Raw genomic sequence first — 27,017 nt, forward strand, 5'->3', positions numbered from 1 at the left:
CCAGTATTTGGGTTGACGACAGCTTTACCCTTACTATATTTTGTTCACTAGAGGACAGTGGAAAACTAACTGTATCGAATGACTGCTGGAAGTAAAAGAAAACGGCATCATCATAGGTGCCGTTGTCTAGTGCTTTCTGTATAAAAGGAACGAACTGAGTGGGCTGACTTCCGTAAGATCGTTTGAATCCTCTTTATTCCTGCAGAGAAGATCTTTTTTCTCCAAAAATGTTCCAATTTTTTTCTCTCTCTCTTACTCTCCCTCTCTCCTTCCTTCTTTTTTTCCATCGGTCTTCTGACTGGTTTGATGCGGCCAGCCACGAATTCATCTCTCGTGCTAACCTTTTCATCTCAGCGCAACACTTGCAACCTACGCCCTCAGTTATTTGCTGGATCTACATCTACATCCATACTCCGCAAGCCACCTGACGGTGTGTGGCGGAGGGTACCTTGAGTACCTCTATCGGTTCTCCCTTCTATTCTAGTATTTCAATCTCTGTCTTCATCTACAGTTTTTACCTTCTACAAGCCGGCCGGTGTGGCCGTGCTGTTCTAGGCGCTTCAGTCTGGAACCGCGTGACCGCTACGGTAGCAGGTTCGAATCCTGCCTCGGGCATGGATATGTGTTATGTCCTTAGGTTAGTTAGGTTTAAGTAGTTCTAAGTTCTAGGGGAACCACAGACGTTAAGTCCCATAGTGCTCAGAGCCATTTGAACCATTTTACCCTCTACAACTTCCCATAGTACCATGGAAGTTATTTCCTTATGTCTTAACAGGTGTGCTATCATCATTTCCCTTACTTTTCTCAGTGTTTTCCATATATTCCTTCCCTCGCCGATTCTGAGGAGAATCTTCTCATTTCTTACCTTATCAGTCCCCCTGTAACACCACATCTCGAATGCTTCACTTCTGTCCTGGTTTCCCCACAGTCCATGTTTCACTACCACAACATGCTGTACTCCAAACGTACATTCTCAGAAATTTCTCCCTCAAATTAAGACCTATGTTTCCCTTGGCCAGGAATATCCCCTTTGTCAGTGCCAGTCTGCTTTTTACATCCTCCTTGCATGGTCCATCATGGATTATTTTGCTGCTTAGATAGGAGAATTCCTTAACATCGTCTACTTTGTGATGTTCAGTTTCTTACTGTTCTTATTTCTAATACTTCTCAATGCTTTCGTCTTTCTTCGATTTACTTCCAATCCATATTCTGTACTCATTAGACTGTACATTCCATTCAGCATATGCTGTAATTCATCTTCACTTTCACTGAGCATACGAATGTCATCAGCGAATATTACCACTGATAGCCTTCACCGTGAACTTTAATGCCCCTCTTCAACTTTTCTCTCATTTCCGTCATTGCTTCTTCGATGCATAGACTGAGCAGTAGTAGCCTACATCTCTGTCTTACACCCTTTTTAATGTCGTAGTATGCGAGCATAAAACATGTTCCATAATTTTACAACATTCTGGCATTATCACTATAGACTGTAGTTATCAGTATCTGTACGACTCTCTTCTTCAAAACTATAAATACCTGCAGGCTTCAAAAATGAATGAGTGTAATTTAAAATTACGTGTAAAACTAAATTAAAGTAAGATTAAAATTATGGTCAGTGTGCACTGAGGTGACAAAAATCGTGCCACAACGACATGCACATATATAGATGGCGGAAGTATCGCGTACTCGAGGTATAAAAGGGCAGTGCATAGGCGGAGTTGTTATTTGTACTCAGGTGAAAAAGTTTCCGACGTGATTATGTCCTCCTTGCTCCTTCCATCATGGGTTATTTTGCCGCTTAGGTAGCTACGCGGAATGGTAGTTGGAGCTAGACTCATGGGACATTCCATTTCGGAGATCGTTGGAGATTTCACTATTCCGAAATCCACGATGTCGAGAGCGAGTCGCGCATACCAAACTGCAGACTTTACGTCTCATCACGGAAAACGCAGTGGCCGACGGCCTTCACTTGACAACCGAGAGCAACAGCGTTTGCGTAGAGTTGTCAGTGCTAACAGACAAGCAACACTGCGCGAAGTAGCCGTAGGGATCAATGTGGGACGTACGACGAACGTTTCAGTTAGGACACGCAACGATATTTGACGTTAAGGGGCTATGGGAGGACAACTAACGCGAGTGTCTTCGCTAACAGCAAAACATCGCCTGCAGCTCCTCTCCTGGCTCGTGACCATACCGGTTGGATCCTAGACTATTGGAGGACCGTGACTTGGTCAGATGAGTCCCTATTTCAGTTGGTAAGAGCTGATGGAAGGGTTCGAGTGTGGCGCGGACCTCACGAAACCATGGACCCAAGTTGTCAACAAGGCACTGTGCAATCTGGTAGTGACTCCATACTGGTATGGGCTGTGTTTGCATGGAATGCACTGGTTCCTCTGGCCCCACTGAACCGATCATTGACTGGAAATACCGGGTGATCAAAAAGTCAGTATAAATTTGAAAACTGAATAAATCACTGAATAATGTAGATAGAGAGGTACAAATTGACACACATGTTTGGAATGACATGGGGTTTTATTAGAACCAAAAAAATACAAACGTTCAAAAAATGTCCGACAGATGGCGCTTCATCTGATCAGAATAGCAATAATTAGCAATAAGACAAAGCAAAGATGATGTTCTTTACAGTAAATGCTCAATATTTTTACCATAATTCCTCAACAATAGCTGTAGTCGAGAAATAATGTTGTGAACAGCACTGTAAAGCATGTCCGCAGTTATGGTGAGACATTGGCGTAGGATGTTGTTTTTCAGGATCCCTAGAGATGTCGGTCCATCACGATACACTTGCGACTTCAGGTAAACCCAAAGCCAATAATCGCACGGACTGAGGTCTGGGGACCTGGGAGGCCAAGCATGACGAAAGTGGCGGCTGAGCACACGATCATCACCAAACGACGCGCGCAAGAGATCTTTCACGCGTCTAGCAATATGGGGTGGAGCGCCATCCTGCATAAGCATCGTACGTTCCAGCAGGTGTTTATCAGTCAGGCTGGGGATGATGCGATTCTGTAACACGATTGTCATGCGCAGTCACTGACGTTTTGCTGTCCAGCGCCATCTGTCGGACATTTTGTGAACTTTTTTTTTGGGTCTACTAAAACCCCATGTCATTCCAAGCATGTTTGTAAATTTTTACCTCCTATTTACATTACTCGGTGGTTTATCAAGTTTTCAAGTTTATACTGACTTTTTGATCACCCGGTAGTTACGTTCGGCTACTTGGAGACCATTTGCAGGCGTTTATGGACTTCATGTTTCCAAACAACGATGGGATTTTTGTGGATGATAATAAGCCATGTCAGTGGGCCAGATTTGTTCGCGATTGGTTTGAAGAACATTCTGGATAATTCAACCGAATGATTTGGCCACCCATCGAACATTTATGGGTCATAATCGAGAGGTCGGTTCGTGCAGGAAGTCCTGACCCGACAACACTTCTGCAATTATGGACGACTGTATAGGCAGAATGGTTCAATATTTCTGCAGGGGACTTCCAACGACTTGTTCAATCCATGTCAAGTCAAGTTGCTGTATTACGCCGGGCAAAAGAAAGTCCGACACGGTACTAGGAGGTATCCCTTGATTTTTGTCGCCTCAGTTATTTAGGGCAGTTGAAGGTAGTGATTGTATGGGCGGAAAACAAATAATTACCAGAAAAATTAAAGAGGCCTGGCGTGCTTTTTGAAAACTAGCGATACCTCCCCTTAGAAAAATTTATGAATGATTGTGCTGATAAACCCCTTACGTTATTTGATTTTCAAATAGCTGAGCAAAACTGAACGTACTCAGACATTTCTCTCTGTAATTATTCAGATCATCACTAAACTGACACACAATATTTTTTAGCGCAACGCAATCTGACTTTCAATAATCCCTACAAAAGAATGGCCCTGACTAACAATAACCCATACCTTTCATGAATCACTTACCTCACAAAAATCTTCGTTATTCGAACTACTGAAATACAGCGAGAGCCAATACTGCCAGCTAAATAAAAGATTCTAACTACTGAAGTCACTAACTACTGATAGACATAGTTAGCAAATGAAAGATTTTGATAGAGGATAAACAATGTATTTACCTTAATAGTGTTCAAAAGTCATAATACGTATATCAGTTCATGACATCCAGTCTTACAAAAATGGTTCAAATGGCTGTGAGCACTATGGAACTTAACATCTGAGGTCATCAGTCCCCTAGAACTTAGAACTACTTAAACCTAACTAACCTAAGGACATCACACACATCCATGCCCGAGCCAGGATTCGAACCTGCGACGGTAGCGGTCGCGCGGTTCCAGTCTGAAGCGCCTAGAACCACTCGGCCACACCGGCTGGGCCAGTCTTACAAATTTACTGTCTCTCATGGACACACGTCGAGATCGTCCGCTCTAAAAACTGCGCCATCTCTCTCCCCACACCCACCACTGCTGGCGGCTCACCTCCACCTGCGCAACGCTACGCGCTGTTCACATCCAACTGCCCAACACTACAATGCTAACCAGCCACAGACTGCACACAGCACAGTGATTTTCATACAGAGCGCTACGTGGCGTTATAAAAATGGTTCAAATAGCTCTGAGCACTATGCGACTTAACTTCTGAGGTCATCAATCGCCTAGAACTTAGAACTAATTAAACCTAACTAACCTAAGGACATCACACACATCCATGCCCGAGGCAGGATTCGAACCTGCGACCGTAGCGGTCACGCGGTTCCAGACTGAAGCGCCTTTAACCGCACAGCCACACCGGCCGGCCGTGGCGTTATAACATAAAAACCTAAACAGCCTACTTACACCTAAACAGTCTACTTACACTAGATGAAAACTAAACTCCACAAACGGGTCCAGGGGACGACGCTATGTCGAGCGGCTGCCGTGCTGTCCTCTGTCACGACCGTGGCGTCATTCCGTTGCGGTATGCATGGGCGTGGCGTCACCACACCGCTCTGTCGACAGTTGTCAGCTTTCCAGACCTTGGGACCGGTACTTATCATTGAAGCAGCTCCTCAGCTGCCGTCACCCGGATGAATGGACCCCGTTCCAGTCCTCTCACCAAACAAAAATCCTGGCAGTGCCAGGAATTAAACGCAGGACCTCCGCGTGGCAGACAGACGCACTGACCGTTCAGTTACTTCTTTTTTCTTTACCCCTCTGCCTCTATTTTCCGCTAATTTGTTCTGGCAACAATAGCCACTCGTGGTACTTGCCAACTACGTTACACACAAGTAGGGGCACAAGGGTGAACATGAACATCTGTGACCGAAGCAAGATTCGAACCTGTGACCTCTGGCACTGGCTCACGACGCTTTAAACCACTGGGCCATCAGAGACCGGTGGCAGAGGTGGACTTGTAAAACTGAACATGATTTTTAAAACTAATTCTGATATCTCTGAAAAGAAAAGTTTACCATTACTTTATATTACGAGATTAGACTAACGGCAGTGAGACTGGGATCATTAAGGTAAAAACTGACGGTGATCAATGATCAATGGAGAGAAGCATATCGGAAATTACTAGGACTGAAAAAAGAGACTAGCCGATCAAGGACCATACTGGAGTGGATGGTATAAACAACTATACTGAAAATAAAACTTTGGCAATTGGCATCAGGAAATGTATAGGAGAAATGTGGTTGTTTACTGCTGAAGATTTCAGTGCTGATTGAAGTTTTGAGAAGGCTATTTTTCGGCAATATAAATTAAATGCATCAAGATGATGATAATGGTATGACGACACTTAGATGGCGCTTACAGCAACCTGTCGCATTGTCATCTCGGTTTTCGGATTTATGGAGGTATTGTACATGTAATAAGTATATGGTTTATGATATTCCAATGAACTGTATGGGTGATCAGTGAAATTCGTTTGCATCGTCGTTTAGCAGGATTCGCGATAAACTCGGACTGCTGGTAAGAGAAGTTGTTCAAAATAGCTCCATTGTGGAGCTTTAACTGAATGGACGAGTTCATTTCTAAATGATCACTACCGCGGTTGAGCATGAAAGAATCATGGGCACAGATATTGCAGATGTGTCAAATGGTTTCATGTTTCGAATTAGACAAGTTTTGGGCTTTATGTAGCCTTTTTTCTTCAGTAGGTCTCGGAACACTGTCCCTAAGCATGGGTCGTTATATATGAGACAGTCTGTATCTGTCCTTGTAACAATGTCCTGGATTAAATGCCATACTTTTGGCAGTGTCTTATGGGATGAGGAATGTGACTCCATAGATGATGATCTGTCCGTCTGCTAAGGTCATTTGAAACAGTTGGGTAGGAGCAGACTGGGTGCTGGTGCCAGGTTTCATCTCGTCACTTCCTCTCATTTTCATTATCACCCATAAAAGCACAAAAAAAGCGACACGGCATGATATCAACACGCTACGTTTACACATTTAGCATATTTTACTGAGGCTACACAAAAGCAATGGCAAACTACCACCGCCGGGGCGTTTTCAACAGAACTAAGCCAGTCAGTCGGAATTAAAAGAAGTTTTTCGAGAAAATCTATCATCACATCGAAAAGCCAGCCACAGCAAAACGCTAAAGACGGTATAATATGGAGCTAAACCAACGCAAGGAGCCAAAATGGTCAGACCTGCACTCTGAAATGAACGCGTTACTTGAGAAGAAAAGAAATAGCCTACTGAATGTAATTGTAGACAAACTGGGTTCCAGGTTGTAGAATGATACGAACGGATGTCTGAAGTGAGACAAAGCAGGACATTGCAGCAGCAAAAAGTCACAGAAGATACAAAACTATGGAAGGTATTGGTATTAACATTGTAAGAGGTATTAAGCGCTAGAAACCTCGTTACAAAGGCTAAAGACAGGAAACTCATTACTTCTTACGTCCCAGAAGATTATGCTTAAAAATTGAGATACCCGCTTGGAAGGCTATATTTACTGTAGTAAGGGTTGCTACACTCTTGAAAGAACCAGTCGCTGAAGTGCACCCGTACAGATAAATCAGCTGCTGAGAGTGCCTGCACCCGCTGTACTCGGAACGGATACAGCAGTATTTCATTTAGTACTCTCCAGACAGTCATGTGATCAACATTCCTAGTTGCAGCTGATTGCCTTACGCTGGCACTAGGGTTGTCACGTGCACGAAGAAGTTCCTCCTTAGCTGAGGTGTCATCGTCCTTCTAGGCCTCCCCCACTCGCGAGTAATGGGCTTACACGTCCTATGCTACCTAAGACGATGACCAGTTGCTTCAAACGCCCTGCTGGTGGGGCACTGTCGTTCTGGAGCTCTTTCCCTGCACAAATGTTGAACGCCACGGCGATTACCATCTGCTAATCCATACAGAAATGGGCGTCTGCCAACTTCGCACTTGAGTACACTTCCATTGCATTGTACCGGAAACTAAGTCCGTCGTGAACAGTAAACACTTGATGCTACGTGCTTGATTGTAATAGAGCAACGAAGTTGGTCGTACGAAAAATGGTTCAAATGGCTCTGAGCACTATGGGACTCAACTGCTGTGGTCATAAGTCCCCTAGAACTTAGAACTACTTGAACCTAACTAACCTAAGGACATCACACACATCCATGCCCGCAGCAGGATTCGAACCTGCGACCGTAGCGGTCGTGCGGTTCCAGACTGAAGCGCCTTTAACCGCGCGGCCACTCCGGCCAGCTTAGTCGTACGTCAACACTAGCAATGAAGTGAATCGCATGTCAACACTGCCTTCGTTCAACCGAAACAACAAACACTGGCGGTGAACCTCAGAATTACAACTTACTGTACATTCGGACCAAACGTAACGGAGGGCGTAAAAAGTTTCATGTAATGCTGGTACGTTCTGTTTCTATGTGTTTCCCATAATTAATGTGATTGCGGTGAGAGGTAGAAATGATCTCTAACACGGAAATGAAGCGTTTCCGGACCCACGTAACCCATTTTATTGCCCTATCGGTAAGGAATGTTCCCTGAAAAGTTTGGTCATACCGTTTCGTTACATCCTTTATTGAAGCGGAGAATAAAACGTAGGAAGTTTCTATCTCAACAACTCACTTGTCGCAGATTTTTGTCAGCTGTGTATCTATTGGAAGGAAAGTAAGAGATTTTCTGAAAAAAAAAAGCAGACGAACGGTAGATTAAAAGATCAGTCGACATCTATGTCATTAGAGACGAAGCTTGTGTTGGGCAAAAGAACGGCAGTTTTGCTTTGACTCGCGAGACACTTAAAATTATTGAATCTGTTTGGAGCCTCTCCCAACGTTACCGCATTTCGTCCACGCACACATGCCCTTCACTACTCGATCAATGAGGTGTAAGGTAATACATCTGGCGTCAGATGGTACAGTCGCATAAGTATATTCGCGACTGAAATAAGCGAAAGGCATCAATTGATTCGTAACACACAAGTAATTCGACTTTTTCCACTACAGAGACTTCTTGTACAACACATACATGGAATACTGCTACAGTAGGGCCTACGTGATTTTTTTATAGTCACCAGTCTTTTGCCTGTTTTGATGCGACTTGCTACGATTTCCTGTACTGCACTAATTTCTTCACTTCTCAGTAGCGCTCACAGCCAAGGTCCTCAGTTGATTTACTTATTCAGTACATTCCAGTCTCTCCCTTCTCCTACAATTTTATCTCGCTACGGCTTCCCCCACTACCACTGAAGTTATTTCCTACTGTCTTTAACACATGGCCTATGACCCTGACGTACTTCTGGTTAATGTTTTCCTTATTTCTTTCCTCGTCGATTCTTCCGAATGCCTCCTTGTGGGAGGTTCTCGGATGAGGTCGAATTTCTCTGATTTTTGCAATATAATCATTTCGTGAGATTATTTAGACTGCTTAGCTCTACTTGAAACATTCGTTCTCGGGATTTTAACAGAAAACCTCTGACGCACAGCGCCTCTCTTGTACCGACTGGATAACGTCTTCGCCACAGTCGAGTGTTGAACACAGGCTATTTTGACTTGCAGGAGTGTGCTACAGGAGTGAGTACGGAAAACATGAACAGCCGTACACTTGATGAAATGTGCTAATAGTTCTTAAGAAGTATTTAGAAAATTTCAAGAACGTGTTCTCAGAGGGAAAAATCCCGAATATTTTTTCGTCACGGCACATCAGCACTGCCATTATCGTATCGACCGCGCAAAATTGTACTCCGTAAACAGCTTTGGAGTGTGCGGCTGTGGCTACTTCGGGCGCCACCGTCATTTCCTGTTCCATTCGCGAATGATGTGCGGGCAGGGTTACTTTCGATAAACCAACGGGTAAGCTCGAATTTCTCTGATTCGACCGCGATGGTCAGATTGAGAAATGTACGAAATGTATGTGGGAGGTTTTTTTTTTACGTTTTCAGAATTTTGATAGTAAACCTCTCTTTGGTACAAAACGCGTCTCTCATAGCGAATGCCACTATAGTCTGATGGGCACCTCTGTAACGCTCTCTCGCTTCGTTAGAAGCGCGGTCTCGGGCGCCTTGACATGGTTCGCGCGGCTCCCCCCCCCCCCCGCCCCCCCCTCCCCCCCGCGGAGGTTCGAGTCGTCCCTCGGGCATGAGTGTGTGTTGTCGATAGCGTAAGTTAATTTAAGTTAGATTAAGTAGTGTGTAAGCCTAGGGACCGATGACCTCAGCAGTTTGGTCCCATAGGAACTTACCACAAATTTCCGATATGAAATGTGCCCTGTTTTCTCCCTTATTAGTCCTACTTTTCCAAGGTTATTATTGTACAAACGAGGAAAAAAGACCAAGCCGGAAAAATTGTCCTATAATGGAAATTTTGTACCACGGTTTCCATTGTTTTCTCTCCCTTCTAGACTTACATAGTCATATTTGCAAGCATTTCGGAATGATTATTTAATACATGTTTCATTCAAAGTTTATTGTATACTGCTGCTGGCGATAGAAGCATTAAGAGACAGCTTGAAAGCTACCTACGGATACCGTTACAATGATTTAAATAAGTAATAAAATAAATGACTTTTGATGGTGGTATTAAAAAATAAATATTGCTAGCCATCTGGGCTGTTACACAGATCAGTAAGTTATGAAAGAGCTACCAACCATTAAGCCTATACTGATGATATAATAAAATCATTTTATTGCTCTTGCCAATTCCGACTTCGCACAATATTTACACCATGAGACGGCTGAATTACATTCGGTCTGACTATCTGTTGCATGTTTTATAGCGGCATGGGACCAGTGAAACCTTCCAAGCTGTTTCTGAAAATTCGCGTTTTCCTGTAGCTTATTATTGTTCACGCCTCCATGACAGCATAAATCACTTTCCTTAGGTGAAGTTGTCCACCGTGTTTGCCTCAAATATACCTAAAATACCTGCCACAATTAAAACCCTAACTTGATAATTTCTCCTCCTACGGAAATAATTTGTTACACTTTGAAAAGTTTATTTTTGGGAAGATAAAGTACATGGCTTTCGACTGTTATAGTTCTCTCCGGCATCTTTTCGTATCCTTTGCTAAGCTTCTCATATTTACGTAACTGCCATTCTATGTCTGATACCTTAATACTTCGGTCATCTTACTTCCTCAGAAGGAAAATTCTTTCACTTCGTCCACGACTGTGATTCCCAATTTAGGCGTTGAGCATGTCATTATTCTCCTTTGTGCTACTCTCACCACCTCTATCTTCTCGTGGCACAGTCTGCGCTAACTATGCCGGTGCCTTCTTTAAACAGATATTTTAGGTATTCCTTTTGTCTGGCAGGGAAATGTAAACATGCCGTAGATAACTGGTTGGTAGTTGTTTCATGACTTATCTTACCATACAGGCAAGATTACATCAACATGTCGTATACTGACAGATATAGCTTGTTAAAGTAACTGAGAAATCTAGAAATCCGAGGTTCGTTTCCCAGTCAGTCAAGTCGCTTCTTTCACGTCGGGCAATTCTTTGTTAATGGGAAAAATAACAAGCTGCTCTGTGTTTCGGAGCCTTATTAAATGAGAGATCCCCATATATCTCTCTGAGTAAGTCCGTTCAGTGGACGGAAGCAGAGAAGGACTATACCTAGTAATTTCACTACGGCGTTGGAATAAATCTTGAATAGAAAGACAAGTTAACTTTTATCACATTAACTGTATAGAAAGGAAAAATCATTTCAGAAAATTCTTAAATTATAAGGAAACGGTGTGAATGGGCAGCGCAGTGCCTCATAGAGACATATAAACAAAAATAAAAAAAGATGTACTCCTCGCTTAGGAAACTTTTGCGTTCATTCCTCATGGAGAAAAGTGGGATTGTCTGAGGAAACCTGGCTAGGAGGGAAGGGTCACTCAGACTCTAGGTTGTGAGGGGTTCCCTGTTATGTGAGAGGATTTACAGAACTTTTGCCTTCTCTCAAAACAGATGGGTTTTCTCCCAATCTGGAGAGCAGGTGACCTTTCTCTCCTTTCCAAGTATCGTATATCAGTCGCTGTTTATATAGATGTAGAGGGATTCCGGGGCTTTGATCCTGAAAATAAAAATCCCCTGGGATGTTATGTCGCTTCATAATTCTCTAGTTCTACAAAATGGACATTTAGACCCATCTGTTGGTACCTATCTTCCTGTGTGAATATCTCACTTCGATGACAGAAAACGATGAGGACCATGGCTAGCATCAGGTGTCTAACTTAAGTTCTTGAGCAAATCCAAGGGAAAATATCCCTTCATAAGAGGTCACTGGTTTTCCTCAATGTTTTATATCTACATCTGTTCTAGTCCTACACCGAAGCGCCAATGAAACTGGCATAGACATGCGTATTCAGATTCAGAGATATGTAAACAGGCAGAATAGGCGTTGTGGTCGGCAACGCCTATGTAAGACAACACACGTCTGGCGAAGTTGTTAGATCGGTTACTGCTGCTAAGTTAGTCAGTATGAAAGTGATATTATAGTCGGCGCACGAGCGAAGGAACACAGCATTCCAAGGTAGCGACGAAGTGCGGATTTTCCCGTACGACCATTTAACGAGTGTACCTTGAATTTCAGGAATCCGGTAAAACATCAAATCTCCGACATCGCTGCGGCCGGAAAAAGATCCTACGAGAAAGGTACCAACGACGACTGAAGAGAATCTTTCAACGTGACAGATGTGCAACCCTTCCTCAAATTGCTGCATATTTCAATGCTGGGCCGTCAACAAGTGTCAGCGTGCGAACCGTTAACGAAACACCATCGATATGGGCTTTCGGAGCCGAGGGGCCCATTCGTGTACCCTTGATGACTGCACGACACAAAGCTTTACGCCTCGCCTGGGCCCGGAAACATCAACATTGGACAGTTGATAGCTGGAAACATGTTGTCTGGTCGGACTAATCTCGTTTCAAATTGTATCTAGCGGATGGACGCGTACGGGTATGGAGACAGCTTTTTGAATCCATGGACCCTGCATGTCAGCAGGATACTGTTCAAGTTGGTGGAGGCTCTGAAATGATGTGGGTCGTGTGCAGTTGGAGTGATATGGGACCCCTGATACGTCTAGATGTGACTCTGACAAGTGACCCGTACGTAACCACCCTGTCTGATCACCTGCATCCATTCATGTCAATTGTGCATTCCAGCAGGATAATGCGACACTCCACACATCCAGAATTGCTACAGAGTGGTTCTAGGAACACTCTTCTGAGATTTAAACACTTCCGCTGGCCACCAAACTCCCCAGACATGAACATTATTGAGCATATCTGGGATGCCTTGCGACGTGCTGTTCACAAGAGATCTCCACTCCTTCGTACGCTTACGGATTTACGGACAGCCCTGCAGGATTCATGGTGTCAATCCCCTCCAGCACTACTTCAGACATTATTCGAGTCCACGCCACGTCGTGTTGTGGCATTTTTGCGTGCTCGCGGGGCCCTACACGATATTAGGCAGGTGTACCAGTTTCTTTGGCTCTTCAGTGTATGTTCTACTAACCACTGCGAGCTGAATGGTTGAAGGTACTTCCCATTGCTTCAGTTATTAGGGCATTCTCTCGTTTTATTTATGTATGAATCGCTGGAAGAACGATTTGTTACATTCCTCTGCGAGTGCCGTAATTAGTCTAATTTTATATTCGCCACCCCGATGCAAGCGATACGTAAGGGACTGTAATATATTCCTAGATTCATCACTTAAACGTTATTCTAAAAACTTTCTAACAAGGGAACCTCCCCATCGCACCCCCCTCAGATTTAGTTTTAAGTTGGCACAGTGGATAGGCCTTGAAAAACTGAACACAGATCAATTGAGAAAACAGGAAGAAGTTGTGTGGAACTGTGAAAAAAATAAGCAAAATATACAAACTGAGTAGTTCATGGGAAGATATCCAATATCAAGAACAATAGAAACGCATGAGCGCTGTGGTCTCGTGGTAACGTGAGCAGCTGCGGAGAAAGAAGTCCTTAGTTCAAATCTCCCATCGAGTGAAAATTTTAATTTTTTATTTTCAGTTTATGTGACAAACTCTTATGTTTTCATCACTTTTTTGGGAGTGATTATCACATCCACAAGAAAACCTAAATCGGGCAGGGTAGAAGAATCTTTGTACTCATTCGCCAAGTGTACAAGTTAGATGGGTCGACAACATATTCCTGTCATGTGACGCACATGCCGTCACCAGTGTCGTATAGAAGATATCAGACATGTTTTCCTGTGGAGGAATCGGTTGACCTATGACCTTGCGATTAAATGTTTTCGGTTCCCATTGGAGAGGCACGTCCTTTCGTCTACTAATCGCACGGTTTTGCGATGCGGTCGCAAAACAAAGACACTAAACTTATTACAGTGAACAGAGACGTCAGTGAACGAACGGACAGATAATAACTATGCAAAAATAAAGAAAGTAAAATTTTCGCTCGAGGGAAAACTTGAACCAAGGACCTCTCGTGTTGTAGCTGCTCACGCTACCACGGGACCACGGCGCTCCCGAGCTCACGTTGTCCATGATGTTGCCTATGTCGCCCATGGACTACTCAGTTTGTATATTTTGCTTATTTTTTCACAGTTCCACACAACTTCTTCCTGTTTTCTCAATTGATCTGTGTTCGGTTTATCAAGGCCTATCCACTGTGCCAACCTATAACTAAATCTGAGGGGGGTGCGATGGGGAGGTTCCCTTGTAAGCAAGTTTTCAAGGGATATTTTTCGCTTACGCCATCTGCCAGTTCAGATTTTTCAGTACCTTCTTGACTCTCTCCCATAGGTCGAACGAACCTGTGACCATTTGTGCTGTCGTTCTCTACGTACGTTCAGTATCCGCTGTTAGTGATATTACATACGGGGCCCACACAGTTGAGCAAAGTTCTAGGATGAGTCGCACGAATGTTTTGTATGCAGTCTCTTTGTAGACTGATTACCGTTCCCTAGAATTCTACCGATAAACCGCAGTCTGGCACCTATTTTACAGACGACTAGAACTATGTTATCGTTCCATTTTATATCCCTACGAAGTGTCACATCCAGATATTTGTACGAGTTGACCGATTCCATCTGTGACTGGTTGATTTTATAGTCATAGGATATTATGTGTTTTCGTTTCGTGAAGCGTAAAGTTTCTGTACATTAGAAGCAAGTTGCCAGTCATAGCATCTTACCAAGATCTGACAGAAAATTCGTGCCACTTCTTTCATGGTAGATAACAGCATCATTAGCGAAAAGACTGAGGTTACTATTAATGCTATCTGCAAGGTCGTTCATATACAACATGAACAGCAAGACTCGTAACACAATACTCCGGGGCAAGCTTCCACAACTGCTGATGGCTTAGCAACCATATAAAATTCTGCGCTCTTCCCAGCAAGAGCTGCTCAGTTCAGTCACAAATTTCGCTTGATACCTCAAATGATCGCACTTTTGATAATAAGCGTAGGTGTGATACTGAGTAAATTACTTTTCGGGAATCGAGAATTACTGCATGTACTTGCATGCCTTGATCCATAATTCTCGATATGTCATGTGACAAAAGTGCGAGTTTGATTTCACATGATGGATGTTTGCCGAGCGGTTCTAGGCGCTTCAGTCTGGAACCGCGCGACCGCTACGGTCGCAGGTTCGAATCCTGCCTCGGGCATGAATGTGTGTGATGTCCTTAGGTTAGTTAGGTTTAAGTAGTTCTAAGTTCTAGGGGACTGATGACCTCAGATGTTAAGTCCCATAGTGCTCAGAGCCATTTGAACCATTTTGATGGATGTTTACGGAATTCATACTGGTTGGCACGGATGAGGTAATTGCGTTCGAGATACCGGTACCTCATTACATTTGAACTCGGAATATGTTCTAAGATTTTAGAACAAATGGATGTCAACGATATTGGATAGTAATTTTGTGGATCACTTCTGCCATCATTTTAGTAGACGGATGGGACCAGTGGTTTCTTCCAGCTACTGGGCACGATTTTTTGCTCGAGGAATCTACGATAGAGGAGCTAAGTCAGCTGTTCGGTAACACCACAAGACTCCTGAGGAGGGAGAGGGGTCGAAACGTCGAGTTTGGAGAAGCGGAAGGAGAAAGTGGTGTAGTCTAATCCCCAGAACATTTTACCCACAAACGCTCCTTTTTCATAAAAGTTCCTAAAGCTTCCTAAAGTATATTTTCCGGCGGTCACTGGAATTACACGTCTACATGTACATTTACATGATTATTCTACAATTCACAATCAAGTGCCTGCCAGTGTGTTCTTCGAACCACGTTCAACTTATTTCTCTACCGTTCCAATCTCGAACAGCGCGCGGTAAAAAGGAAGACTTAAAACTTTCCGTACGTCCTCTGATTTCTCTTATGATGATGATAATTTCTCTCTGTGCAGAAGGGCGCCAACAAAATATTTCCACACTCTGAGGAGAAAGTTACTGACTGAAATTTCATGAGAAAATCCTGCATCAACTAAAACTGCGTTTATTCCAATAATTTCCACCCCAATTCATCATATTCATGGCACTCTCTCCCCTATTTCGTGGTAATAAAAATGAGATGCCTTCGTTTGGACCTTTTCTATGTCCTCCGTCTGTCCCATCTGATGCGGATCCCACAGCAGTACTCCAGAAAAGGACGGAGAAGCACAGTGCCGCCAGTTTCTTTAGTAGACCATCTGCCTTTTCTAAGTGTTCTGCAGATAAATCGCAGTCTTTGGTTTGCTTTCCGCCCAGTGTTATTTATGTGATCGTTGCAGTTTAAGTTATTCGTAATTGCAATTCCTAAGTTAAAAAATGGTTCAAATGGCTCTCAGCACTATGGGACTCAACATCAGAGGTCATCAGTCCTCTAGAACTTAGAACTACTTAAACCTAACTAACCTAGGGACATCGCACCCATCCATGCCCGAGGCAGGATTCGAAGCTGCGACCGTAGCGGTCGCGCGGTTCCAGATTGAGGTGACTAGAATCGGCCGGCAATTCCTAAGTATTCAGTTGAATTTACAGCTTTTAGATTTGTGTTATTTATCGTGTAACCCAAATTTAGCGGATTCGTTTTAGTACTCATGTGGATGACTTCACACTTTCCATTATTGAGAGTCAGTTAGTACTTTGTGCCTGCCCCCATGAACCATGGACCTTGCCGTTGGTGGGGAGGCTTGCGTGCCTCAGCGATACAGATAGCCGTACCGTAGGTGCAGCCACAACGGAGGGGTATCTGCTGAGAGGCCAGACAAACGTGTGGTTCCTGAAGAGGGGCAGCAGCCTTTTCAGTAGTTGCAGGGGCGACAGTCTGGATGATTGACTGATCTGGCCTTGTAACACTAACCAAAACGGCCTTGCTGTGCTGGTACTGCGAACAGCTGAAAGCAAGGGGAAACTACAGCCGTAATTTTTCCCGAGGGCATATAGGTATACTGTATGGTTAAATGATGATGGCGTCCTCTTGGGTAAAATATTCCGGAGGTAAAATAGTCTCCCATTCGGATCTCCGGGAGGGGACTACTCAGGAGGATGTCGTTATCAAGATCAGTTTGGATTCCGTAGAAATGCTGGATCACGTGAGGCAATATTGACCCTACGACTTATCTTAGAAAATAGATTAAGGAAAGGCAAACCTACGTTTCTAGCATTTGTAAACTTAGAGAAAGCTTTTGACAACGTTTACTGGAATACTCTCTTTCAAATTCTGTAGGTGGCAGGGGTAAAATACAGGGAACGAAAGGCTATTTACAGTTTGTACGGAAACCAGATGGCAGTTATAAGAGTGGAGGGGCATGAAAGAGAAGCAGTGGTTGGGAAGGGAGTGAGACAGGGTTGTAGCCTCTCCCCGATGTTAATCAATCTGTATATTGAGCAAGCAGTAAAGGAAACAAAAGAAAAATTCGGAGTAGGTATTAAAATCCATGGAGAAGAAATAAAAACATTGAGGTTCGCCGAAGACATTGTAATTCTGTTAGAGACAGCAAAGGACCTGGAAGAGCAGTTGAACGGAATGGACAGTGTCTTGAAAGGAGGATATAAGATGAGCATCAACAAAAGCAAAACGAGGATAATGGAATGTAGTCGAATTACATCGGGTGATGCTGCGGGAACTAGATTAGGAAATGAGACGCTTAAAGTAGTAAATGAGTTTTGCTATTTGGGGAGCAAAATAACTGACGATGGTCGAAGTAGAGGATATAAAATGTAGACTGGGAATGGCAAGGAAAGCGTTTCTGAAGAAGAGAAATTTGTTAACATCGGGTATAGATTTACATGTGGGAATGTCGTTTCTGAAAGTATTTGTGTGGAATGAAGCCTTGTATGGAAGTGAAACGTGGACGATAAATAGTTTAAACAAGAAGAGAATAGAAGCTTTCGAAATGTGGTGTTACAGAAGAATGCTGAAGATTAGATGGGTAGATCACATAACTAATGAGGAGGTATGGAACAGAATTGGGGAGAAGAGGAGTTTGTGGCACAACTTGACTAGAAGAAGGGAGCGGTTGGTAGGAGATGATCTGAGGCATCAAGGGATCACAAATTGGAGGGCAGCGTGTAGGGTAAAAATCGTAGAGGGAGACCAAGAGATGAATACACTAAAGAGATTCAGAAGGATGTAGGTTGCAGTAGGTACTGGGAGATGAAGGAACTTGCACAGGATAGAGTAGCATGGAGAGCTGCATCAAACTTGTCTCTGGACTGAAGACTACAACAACTAGTACTTTGAGCACCATACAAATGTCTTGTCCAAATCACGTCCTGAAGAAGGAACCAACCATTGCGTGTCCTTGACACGGAAAGCATCAGAGTGGGCAGCGGGATAATGTCTGAACAGTTTTGTACGAAAAGACGCGTAAGGCGCACAACTATTGCCAGGGTCTCTGGAGAGCAGCGGGAAGATGCGGCGGCGGAGCGCGTCGGGGCAGCAGCAGGAGCGGCGGCGGCAGCGGCAGCAGCAGGGTAGGGTAGGAGGCCAGGCCTCTCTCAGCTGAGGCCCGGCCCGAGCCGCAGCCAGTCGCGCGCAGCCTGCTGGGGTGAGCGGACCGGCAAGCACCAGAGAGCCGCGCACCGCACCGCATCTCAGCGACCGCCGCGAGGACTCGTCTCGCCGACAGACATGGAGCCGCGCGCGCGCCCCACCCTCTGGTGAGTACCCTGCCGCCGGCCGCAACTTTGTCGAGTACTTTCTGTGACGTGTGCTTGTACGTCTTTCAGCGAACTATTGTTACTCGTGATTTACGTTCATCGCCATTCGGGACTCATACGCGAGGGTCCGAAGGACATGAAAGCGTCTTCCCGGAATTTTCTAAGCCGCTTTCTCGGGAGACATACCGCGTCTTTGTCGAGCGTCTCCCAGCCGAAGTTTTTCACCAGTTCCGTTGCACACTCTCGCCAGCCAAAAAATGCTAACACCACTCTCGCCGTTCTTCATAAACGTGCGATGCCCCGTGCTGTCCGGGCTGATATCTGTATTCCACGCCTTTCAGTCTACGCTTCTGTCACAGCAAATATTTGCTTCGTTTCATAGACGACTTTTGGTAATTTAGTGAGCCAGTTTCTCGTGAGCTGCACCGATTCTTCCAGTTTCTGGTCCACAGCTCGTGGTCGTGTAGCCAGCGTTGCTGACTCTCGATCAAAGGCCACGGGTTCGCTTCCCGGTTTTCTTCGCTCAGGAATGGATGTGTATGTCTAGCCGTAGTAATCCTTTCATCATCACCGACGCGTTAAGTCGCAGAAGTGGTATCAAGTTAAAAATAAATAAATAAATAAATAAATAAAAATAAAAATAAATTTGTTTCACGCGGCCGAACTCTCCGAATGGGGAATATGCCACACGTACATTTTTCATTTCTTTGAGTTTCTAACAACTGAGAGTTTTCAGCATTTTCGTCACACGCTCTCGCCTGCCAAACAAGCCCATCACCATGCTTACCGCTCTTCTTATACATGACCCATGTCCCCTGCGTGCCCAACTGATCTACGTGTGCGCTCTGCGAACCACTGTGAAGTCCATGACGGAGGGTACTTCCAACAGTGTACCATGTATTTGAGCTTCCATTCGCGTAAAGAGTGCAGGAAAAACGTCATCTTAAATACTTCTATGAGCACTGCAGTTAGTCTATCATTGCCATCCTGATCCGAACGAGAGCGATGCTGTTTCCTGAAATTTTGTAAGTAAGCTTTTGCAGCATAGCTGGCGTCTATCTTAAAATGTCTGCAGCTCGAGTTACGGCTCGCATAAATTGTATTTCGCGTGGTGAGTGTTTTCGGAATCGTGCGTACAGGCTGAATATGCACTAGGTCTCGTTAACTAATACTACCGTAATACTGTGGTTTTGCACCACATCGAGGAAGGTCGTCTGTAGTTAATACGGTACGTCGACTGCATATTGTGTACATGTCGTTCAAAGGGGCATCACTTTCCGTCGTAATCCCCATATGGTCTGTGCAAGTCCGCCAGCGTCAAGAAAGTGTTCATATTGCAGATAGAAAAAGTTCGTCTTTTACTCCGCGTTACCACTCATGTACCGCCTGGTGCACCCTCTTCGTCCTACTGCAACTTCTTGCCGTCCATTTCTTCGTCGAGCCGCCGTACACACGGCACGTATTGGCAAGAGAAGGCATCACGCAAAACTATTTGCATACTGCTCTGCCGTCCACTGACAAGTGTTTCCGCAATTGTACATAAGTTAAGAAAGACTTTCACGTTCACGCCAATTTGTGCTGTCACGCATGTACAGACACAGGTAGCGCAGACGCGCCACGCTTTCGTGAAGAGCGGAGTTCGAAACCCACTCCATCCATCGAGCTTAGGTATTCAGTGGTATTTCAATTAAGTGGAATGCCGGGATGACTCTCTTGAAAGGGACACGACCGACTTCCTTCACCATCCTAATCAAATCCGAGCTAGTACTCCATCTCTAATGAAGTTATCACTGATGAGACAATAAATTCTAATCTTCCTTATTGCCTTGTTGTGTGTTCGTAATATACACTCTGCGAATTCCTAATTCTCAGACGACGCTAACTGGTGCAAGAGTGCGAGCCATAGATCCGCGTTCGGACTGTTTTTCCCGTAGATTCCTGAATTGGTTCAAATGGTTCAAATGGCTCTGAGCACTATGGGACTTGACTGCTGAGGTCATCAGTCCCCTAGAACTTAGAACTACTTAAACCTAACTAACCTAAGGACATCACACACATCCATGCCCGAGGCAGGATTCGAACCTGCGACCGTAGCGGCCGCGCGGTTCCAGACTGTAGCGCCCAGAACCGCTCGGTCACACCGGCCGGCCTTTTCTGAATTAATTTGACACATATATCTGGACGGTACCTGTCCAAGTAAATTGGTGCTCTCTTCCTCGTAACCTTGACATACACGGTAGGTACACTCTAGCTGCTCAGCTCTTTTGTTCAACCGTGGTATTGATATGAGACTCTGTAGAAATTGTACGTCCAAGATTACCGACTGCGGACAAGTCCTTCTTTCCATTCCTCACGCTGGCGAGCCTGCCACGAATTTTGCTCTTGAGACGATTTGTTCGTTTACTTATTTCCGTATTTTTATTGGTGCATATTTAAATCTCAGTTTTCTTGCCACTGGGCGGAGTTTGGCAAAAACTAGAAGGAATTTCACCTTCTTGTTGTGTTCACTGGCAAAACGGAAGAGAGAGAGCTCGTTAAACTATCACTTCGATGGTTCAAAAATACGTTTAAAAAGTGTTGTCTAAAATCAGTCGCAGGGGCCTATAGATATTCCATTGCGAATGTAGAGACCTGATACATGAAAATGAGTTAGCTAATAATCAAACTGCATTAGTAGGAGCATCTACATATTGTCGGAGAGGTGCAATAATGACGAAACCATAGCGTCTGAAACTGTAAGACACAGTTTCAATCATATTCTGAGATAGGATTGTCAGATATTATGCAGACAACTCTTTTAAAGAAGCACGATAGAGACTATAAAGAAACCTACTTTATTTCGCATAGACTCCAGTTTTTTCCCATATTGGTAACGTCGTCCGTGCACGGCAAGTGTTCGCATATGATGTTTTTACACTTCTGCGTGAGAATAGATTTGTTATCTATTTCGTCGTACCACTCGATACGATTTAAAGATTCGGAGTTTCATCCCGCACAGATTTCAATTGAACTTTTATCGTATTGTCTTTTAAGGTCCTTCCCACGTGGAGAAATTTCTAGGTCGTTTTTCTTCTAATTTACAAAGTACTGATAATACCGAGCCAGGTATCGCAATGCTTACAGCACTCAACTCGTATTCATGAAGAGCGGTGTTCAAACCGCCATTGCATCTAGGTTTAAACTTCCCGTAGCTGTCTCAAATCACCTCTGTCAAATGCTGGCTCAGTTCCTTCAGCTAGGTCGTAGTTGATCCTCCTCGCGTCCATGTGAAACTCGAGATAGCGTTTCGTCTCTGATGATCTCGACGTCGACGGGGCATTGAATTCTGCTTTTCCTTTCTTTCTTATTAGGCGTTGGAACTGACTTTGCATTTCAGGAATATTGCCAATATTCTTATGGCTATTGCATTCTTTTCGTGTAAAGTATCTTGTTTGGGGGTGAGGTAGAGTGGGAGGTAATATCGTACAGTTATTGTGAAAAGTACAGAGTTATGTTCTCGTCCTCTACGTAACATGTCCATAAACTGTGTAATACCGACGGCGCATCTCGAGATCACGATTTGTTTCCCCGTATTGTGTTCTCTTCTGATAGTCGTAGTAAATCTGCGTTGCGCAAATGGCCACCCTGGTATTCAGCTCTGTCAGGCTGTTCGCTGTCAGCAGTAGAAGGCCAGCCGCGGCTGCGGTCTTCCTGAGGATGCATTGCCTACTGTCAACTGGACGGCGTCGCTCCGCTCACACTATATATTGGAGAGTTGTACCTTTTCCTGTACTCACTGCACCAGTCTGGCTGATATCCGAGAGGTAGGCGCACGCACCTGGTACGAATAGAGTGCACACGACGGAAACTCTAATATTTTGCGTGCTGCATTCTCCAAACTTCGGGATGCTAGTGCCTTTCGACTTCCTAAATTACTGAAACATTTCTTATAGTCACTAACTACATCTAAGTGCCGCCGGCCGCGGTGGTCTAGCGGTTCTAGGCGCTCAGTCCGGAACTGCGCGACCGGTACGGTCGCAGGTTCGAATCCTGCTTCGGGCATGGATGTGTGTGATGTCCTTAGGTTAGTTAGGTTTAAGTAGTTCTAAGTTCTAGGGGACTGATGACCTCAGATGTTAAGTCCCATAGTGCTCAGAGCCATTTGAACCATCTAAGTGCCACAGAGAAAAGTGAGAAAATCTGCGTCAAAATTTAGACCCAACGTCCAACACTACATGAGGTCCATGCCAACAGCGAAGTTCCCTTTATCGCAAGTCGATGCGTTCGCCTCGCGTGTGTTTTTCTAATACGACCTTCAAAAGTCAGAACTCGAATATTTTATGACTTCCATCAGTAGGACGTGTTTACTTCCACAGTTCCCTCACAGACCTTCGAGATGGAAACAGTGCTCTGGTTTGCTAAGTTACCGTCAACTGACGCCCTTGCCACCAAAAAAATATTGCATAAGCTATCATAATATGAAAGTAATGTGTCATTGTGTAGTTGATAATACAAAGAATGAAAACCGTTTTCCTTACACACAGAGCGCCACTAAATGGCATCGTCTGTATCACGCAGAATATCTGCCTACTTAATTCTTCGTAAAATGCTGACCAAAAAAAAAAAAAAAAAAAAAAAAATGACTGAAGCTTCTTCACAACGAGTTTCTAATGTGAGGCAATATCGCTAGAAATTCACTCGGACAGTCTGCAGAGCAAGTGTGAACCATGTGACCCCCAATGTAGCTTTTCCGGAAGCTATCGATGAACGGAAAGTAGTTTGGTATCTGTACGGCATCATTTTGCAGGACTGTCTTCCTGTCCAAGCTTTTGCTTAATCCTTTCGTGGTTGATGGGGTACTTACGTCCCACTAAAGTAATATGCAGTTTTTGAGCTTCGTGACGTCTATATCTCACATCTGCCTAGTTCTAGCATGCAGCGAGATGCTTTCGGAACTTGGAGAAAAATACTACGGACCATGGGGTGGATATATAAAAGTCTGTGAGCGATTAAATGCAGCTGCGTGAGTTTATAGGTGACACAATGCGTTTGTTGCACGAACATTAGATCGATCCACCATCTTTTCCATTCCACGAATGTCTAAATTTAAACATTCTTTTGAAAAATTACGAAACATGTAAGTAATTCTGCTGGTTTGTGCATAATCTGGATGTAGTGGGACGTAGTTCCAGAAAATCTCATAGAATGTAGAAAACATTGGCGTGCGACATGTTAAACTCAGCTTCAAATCTTATACTGAAAACATTTTCGCAATAATTCACGCTTTACACTGTCGAGAGAATAAATGTGTTTGGTACTGTGTTGTTAAACTTTTTTCTATAATTGCTATCCTGATAAAATCATTTCAAAATTAAAAATATAGCTCTGAAAATCCTAAGTTCACATGAAAACATTGTTCTAGTCGGGTTCGTGGGACACATATGTCTCCCTTCAACGATTTTCAAAACCTGTCAACTTAAAATTTTTTTAGTAGTAACAGTGTATCGTTTATCACAAAAGAAGACAGTTTTTGACCGTTTATTTTTCAAATATATGCTAAATAAATTTCAGATTTGGAAGGTTTAAATTTCGGACCCATTCAACTACAGTCAAAACGGCTCCAAGTATCGTGATGTGGAACGTGGGAATAAAGAGATTAACCTTATCTCTAAGCACTTTCATAAGCAATATAAACGGAGTCTCCTGTGGAATTAAATATTTAGCTTGTACACACTCTCCCTTTTTATTCAGCTATCACACCAATGAATTTTGATCTTAATGTACTTCACTGTCTCTAAATATGATTAAGTATTACTTCCTGCTTCATTAAGTAACAGTAATAACTTATCATAGCGGAGTTAAATTAACAACAGTTCTTCGATACAACAGCGGTTCTCTCGTAACTAGACGTAAACGTGAGCAGTTTCTTTCCTTTGCCGTTAAACTTCAGTTTGTGTATTGTATGCAGTTTATCTTATTTCTGAATGGGATTAAGTACCACTTCATTAGGAAAAAAGAAGAATAATTGTTCATTTGCGAAGCCTATACATTTTATGCTCTATAGTGTGTTAACATTTTCATAGTAATCGTAAGCGTTGTAACTAGCGTATTTTTTACTTTTATCACATCTCTGTGAACCACTCCGTGAACAGCTCTGGGGGAGCTCTATCAGCTTATAACTCCTTTTGCAAATATGTACTGTAACTTTATTTATTTTTCTGACAAGTTCCACTTCCTTGAGTATCCGCTCAGTAAGGGTCAGCGGAACAAATGGTCTATCTAATCTAACGTAATCTAATCTGTAGGGGGTGTGGTGTATAGTGGCTTTGTCTAACATATCCCGCCGCTCGCACTGAGTGACTTGGAGATAACATGCAAGTCGTGAACTGAGTTGGCCGCAAAAAGAATCGAGCCCCGTTCCAGTCGGCTAAGATTCTAACGTTTCTTCGCCGGAGCACCTTTCAATAAACATGCTCTGTCCAAATAATGTCTTTCGTTCTAGCTTTTAGCTCTTTAAAACTGGTGACTACCAAGACACTGTGTTCAAGCTCTGTGTTATCAAGAAACAATCTGTGCTGAACGCTTCTGGTAATATTCCAGTAAGACCTCTTGTGGAAAGAGAAAAAAAGAGAAGATTAGAATTAAAGGCCAATCGATATCACTGGCTTTATAGCTTTAGACCAGTTCGACAGCGGTGCCGGAATTATACGACTAAAATCAGCAGGTTTCGAGAGGCTCTTTGATATAGCTTTCTGACGCAGTTCTTGTGGTTAATGCGCATAACAAGTGGCTGCAAAACATTGGATTTCGTATCTCCGTTCGAGCTGAAGAAAATTGCTTGTTGTGAGAGGAGCTGCCGATAGAGTGCAACAGGTGGATGCAACAGGTTGTGGCAGACATCGGCTCGCGTCCTCTGCATTCTTCCGAAAATACAGAAGAACAGAAGTAAGCACTGAGAGTTTGTGTAAACCTTGATAAAGGTCTAATGATGACAAATTGTAGCACGTGGTATACCTGAATTAATCTTATGCTTCTTAAACATCGATCCCTTTTCCTTTGTTGTCTAATTAAAAGATAAATAAAGCATAGCCATAATTGTGCAATGGACCTCCGGAGGCAAATAAATGAAGATCGCTACAGTGAACTAGGTACACGCTTCAGTGTGAGCGATTGGCTGCTCTTTCTAAGACGATTGCAGGATATTCCAAGATTTGCAAACAGCAAATAAATCGTGATTATCTGCTTTTTAACTGAAGTAACTCCCTAGGCACTCTTACATACAAACACATTCATCTAAATTGAGAGACCAAGGCACAATAAGAAGATTAAGATGGAAAAAAATTAGGAAAGTGGGGTTTAATGCCCCATCGACATCGAGGTCATTAGAGACGGAGCACAAGCTCGGATTGTGTCAAGGACGGGGAAGGAAATCGGTCGTGCCCGTTTCAAAGGAACCATCCTGGCATTTGGCTGAAGCGTACCACTGCACCACATCGCTCGGTAGTTGGATGGATGTGGATGCAGCAGTTATGCAGAGATGGCATGCACCAAACAGATTAGCGCTGAGACTTGTATCAGACCAGTCTTCAGACAGAAGACAACAACAATTCAAGCAGCTCTTAAGACGGGAGCACGTGCTGGCGAAGGGCAAGATTACAATTCCGACCCGACTATAACGCTTTAAGCTCTGCCTTACGACATGTCCAATGGATTCGCGGAAGATTCCTTGAGCAAAGTCACAGCACATTCTTTTCATTGCTGATAACTTGTGAGTAAGCAGATGAACAGGACGGGAATCTGAACATCTACAAGAAAAGGTCCTTCCGAATGCGATCATGTTTTCACTTGTAACAAATTACCAACATATCGTGCACTGAACCATGTGTTGCTCTTAGACGAGTGAACTGCCTATCTGCGCCCAAGAACCATACTCCAGTGACAGGTTATCCCGAGGGAACTAGTCCTCTGGATTTTAATTCGAGTCCAGTGTGATATTTTTTAAATTAGAATGAAAAGCCACTCGAAAAGACCGACTGAGACAACTGACACTGATAATTAATCTGATGCAAACCGGTTCCGGCAACGGCCAAAGCCTGCGGTGGTTAAGACACTGCAGACGCACCGCCGGGAACCGGCATGAACTCACCAGTCCGCGAGACTTGTCTGAGTGTTCGTGGTTTCTTCAAGCCAGGATGCTTCCTTTAAGATGGCTCCTGTACTTGTCAAGCGGAACTCGTGTTGCTGTTAACGTTACCTCAACGTGGAAGCGAGCATTCGTTCTAAGCATTCTTCCTTCTTTTCGGTTCCGGATTTTTTCTCCTCGAAACCTCGTATTTAACATGCTCTTCTGTACTTTACATCTACAGCTGTGTTGCGTAGCTACCCGAAGATTCCTAGCGGAGGGTACTTTGTGCAACAGCCACGGTCTAAGGCGCTGCAGTCATGGACTGTGCGGCTGGTTCTGGCGGAGGTTCGAGTCCTCCCTCGGGCATAGGTGTGTGTGTTTGT

Source organism: Schistocerca serialis, chromosome 5 (genome assembly GCF_023864345.2).
Source record: "Schistocerca serialis cubense isolate TAMUIC-IGC-003099 chromosome 5, iqSchSeri2.2, whole genome shotgun sequence".
Taxonomy (NCBI): Eukaryota; Metazoa; Arthropoda; class Insecta; order Orthoptera; family Acrididae; genus Schistocerca; species Schistocerca serialis.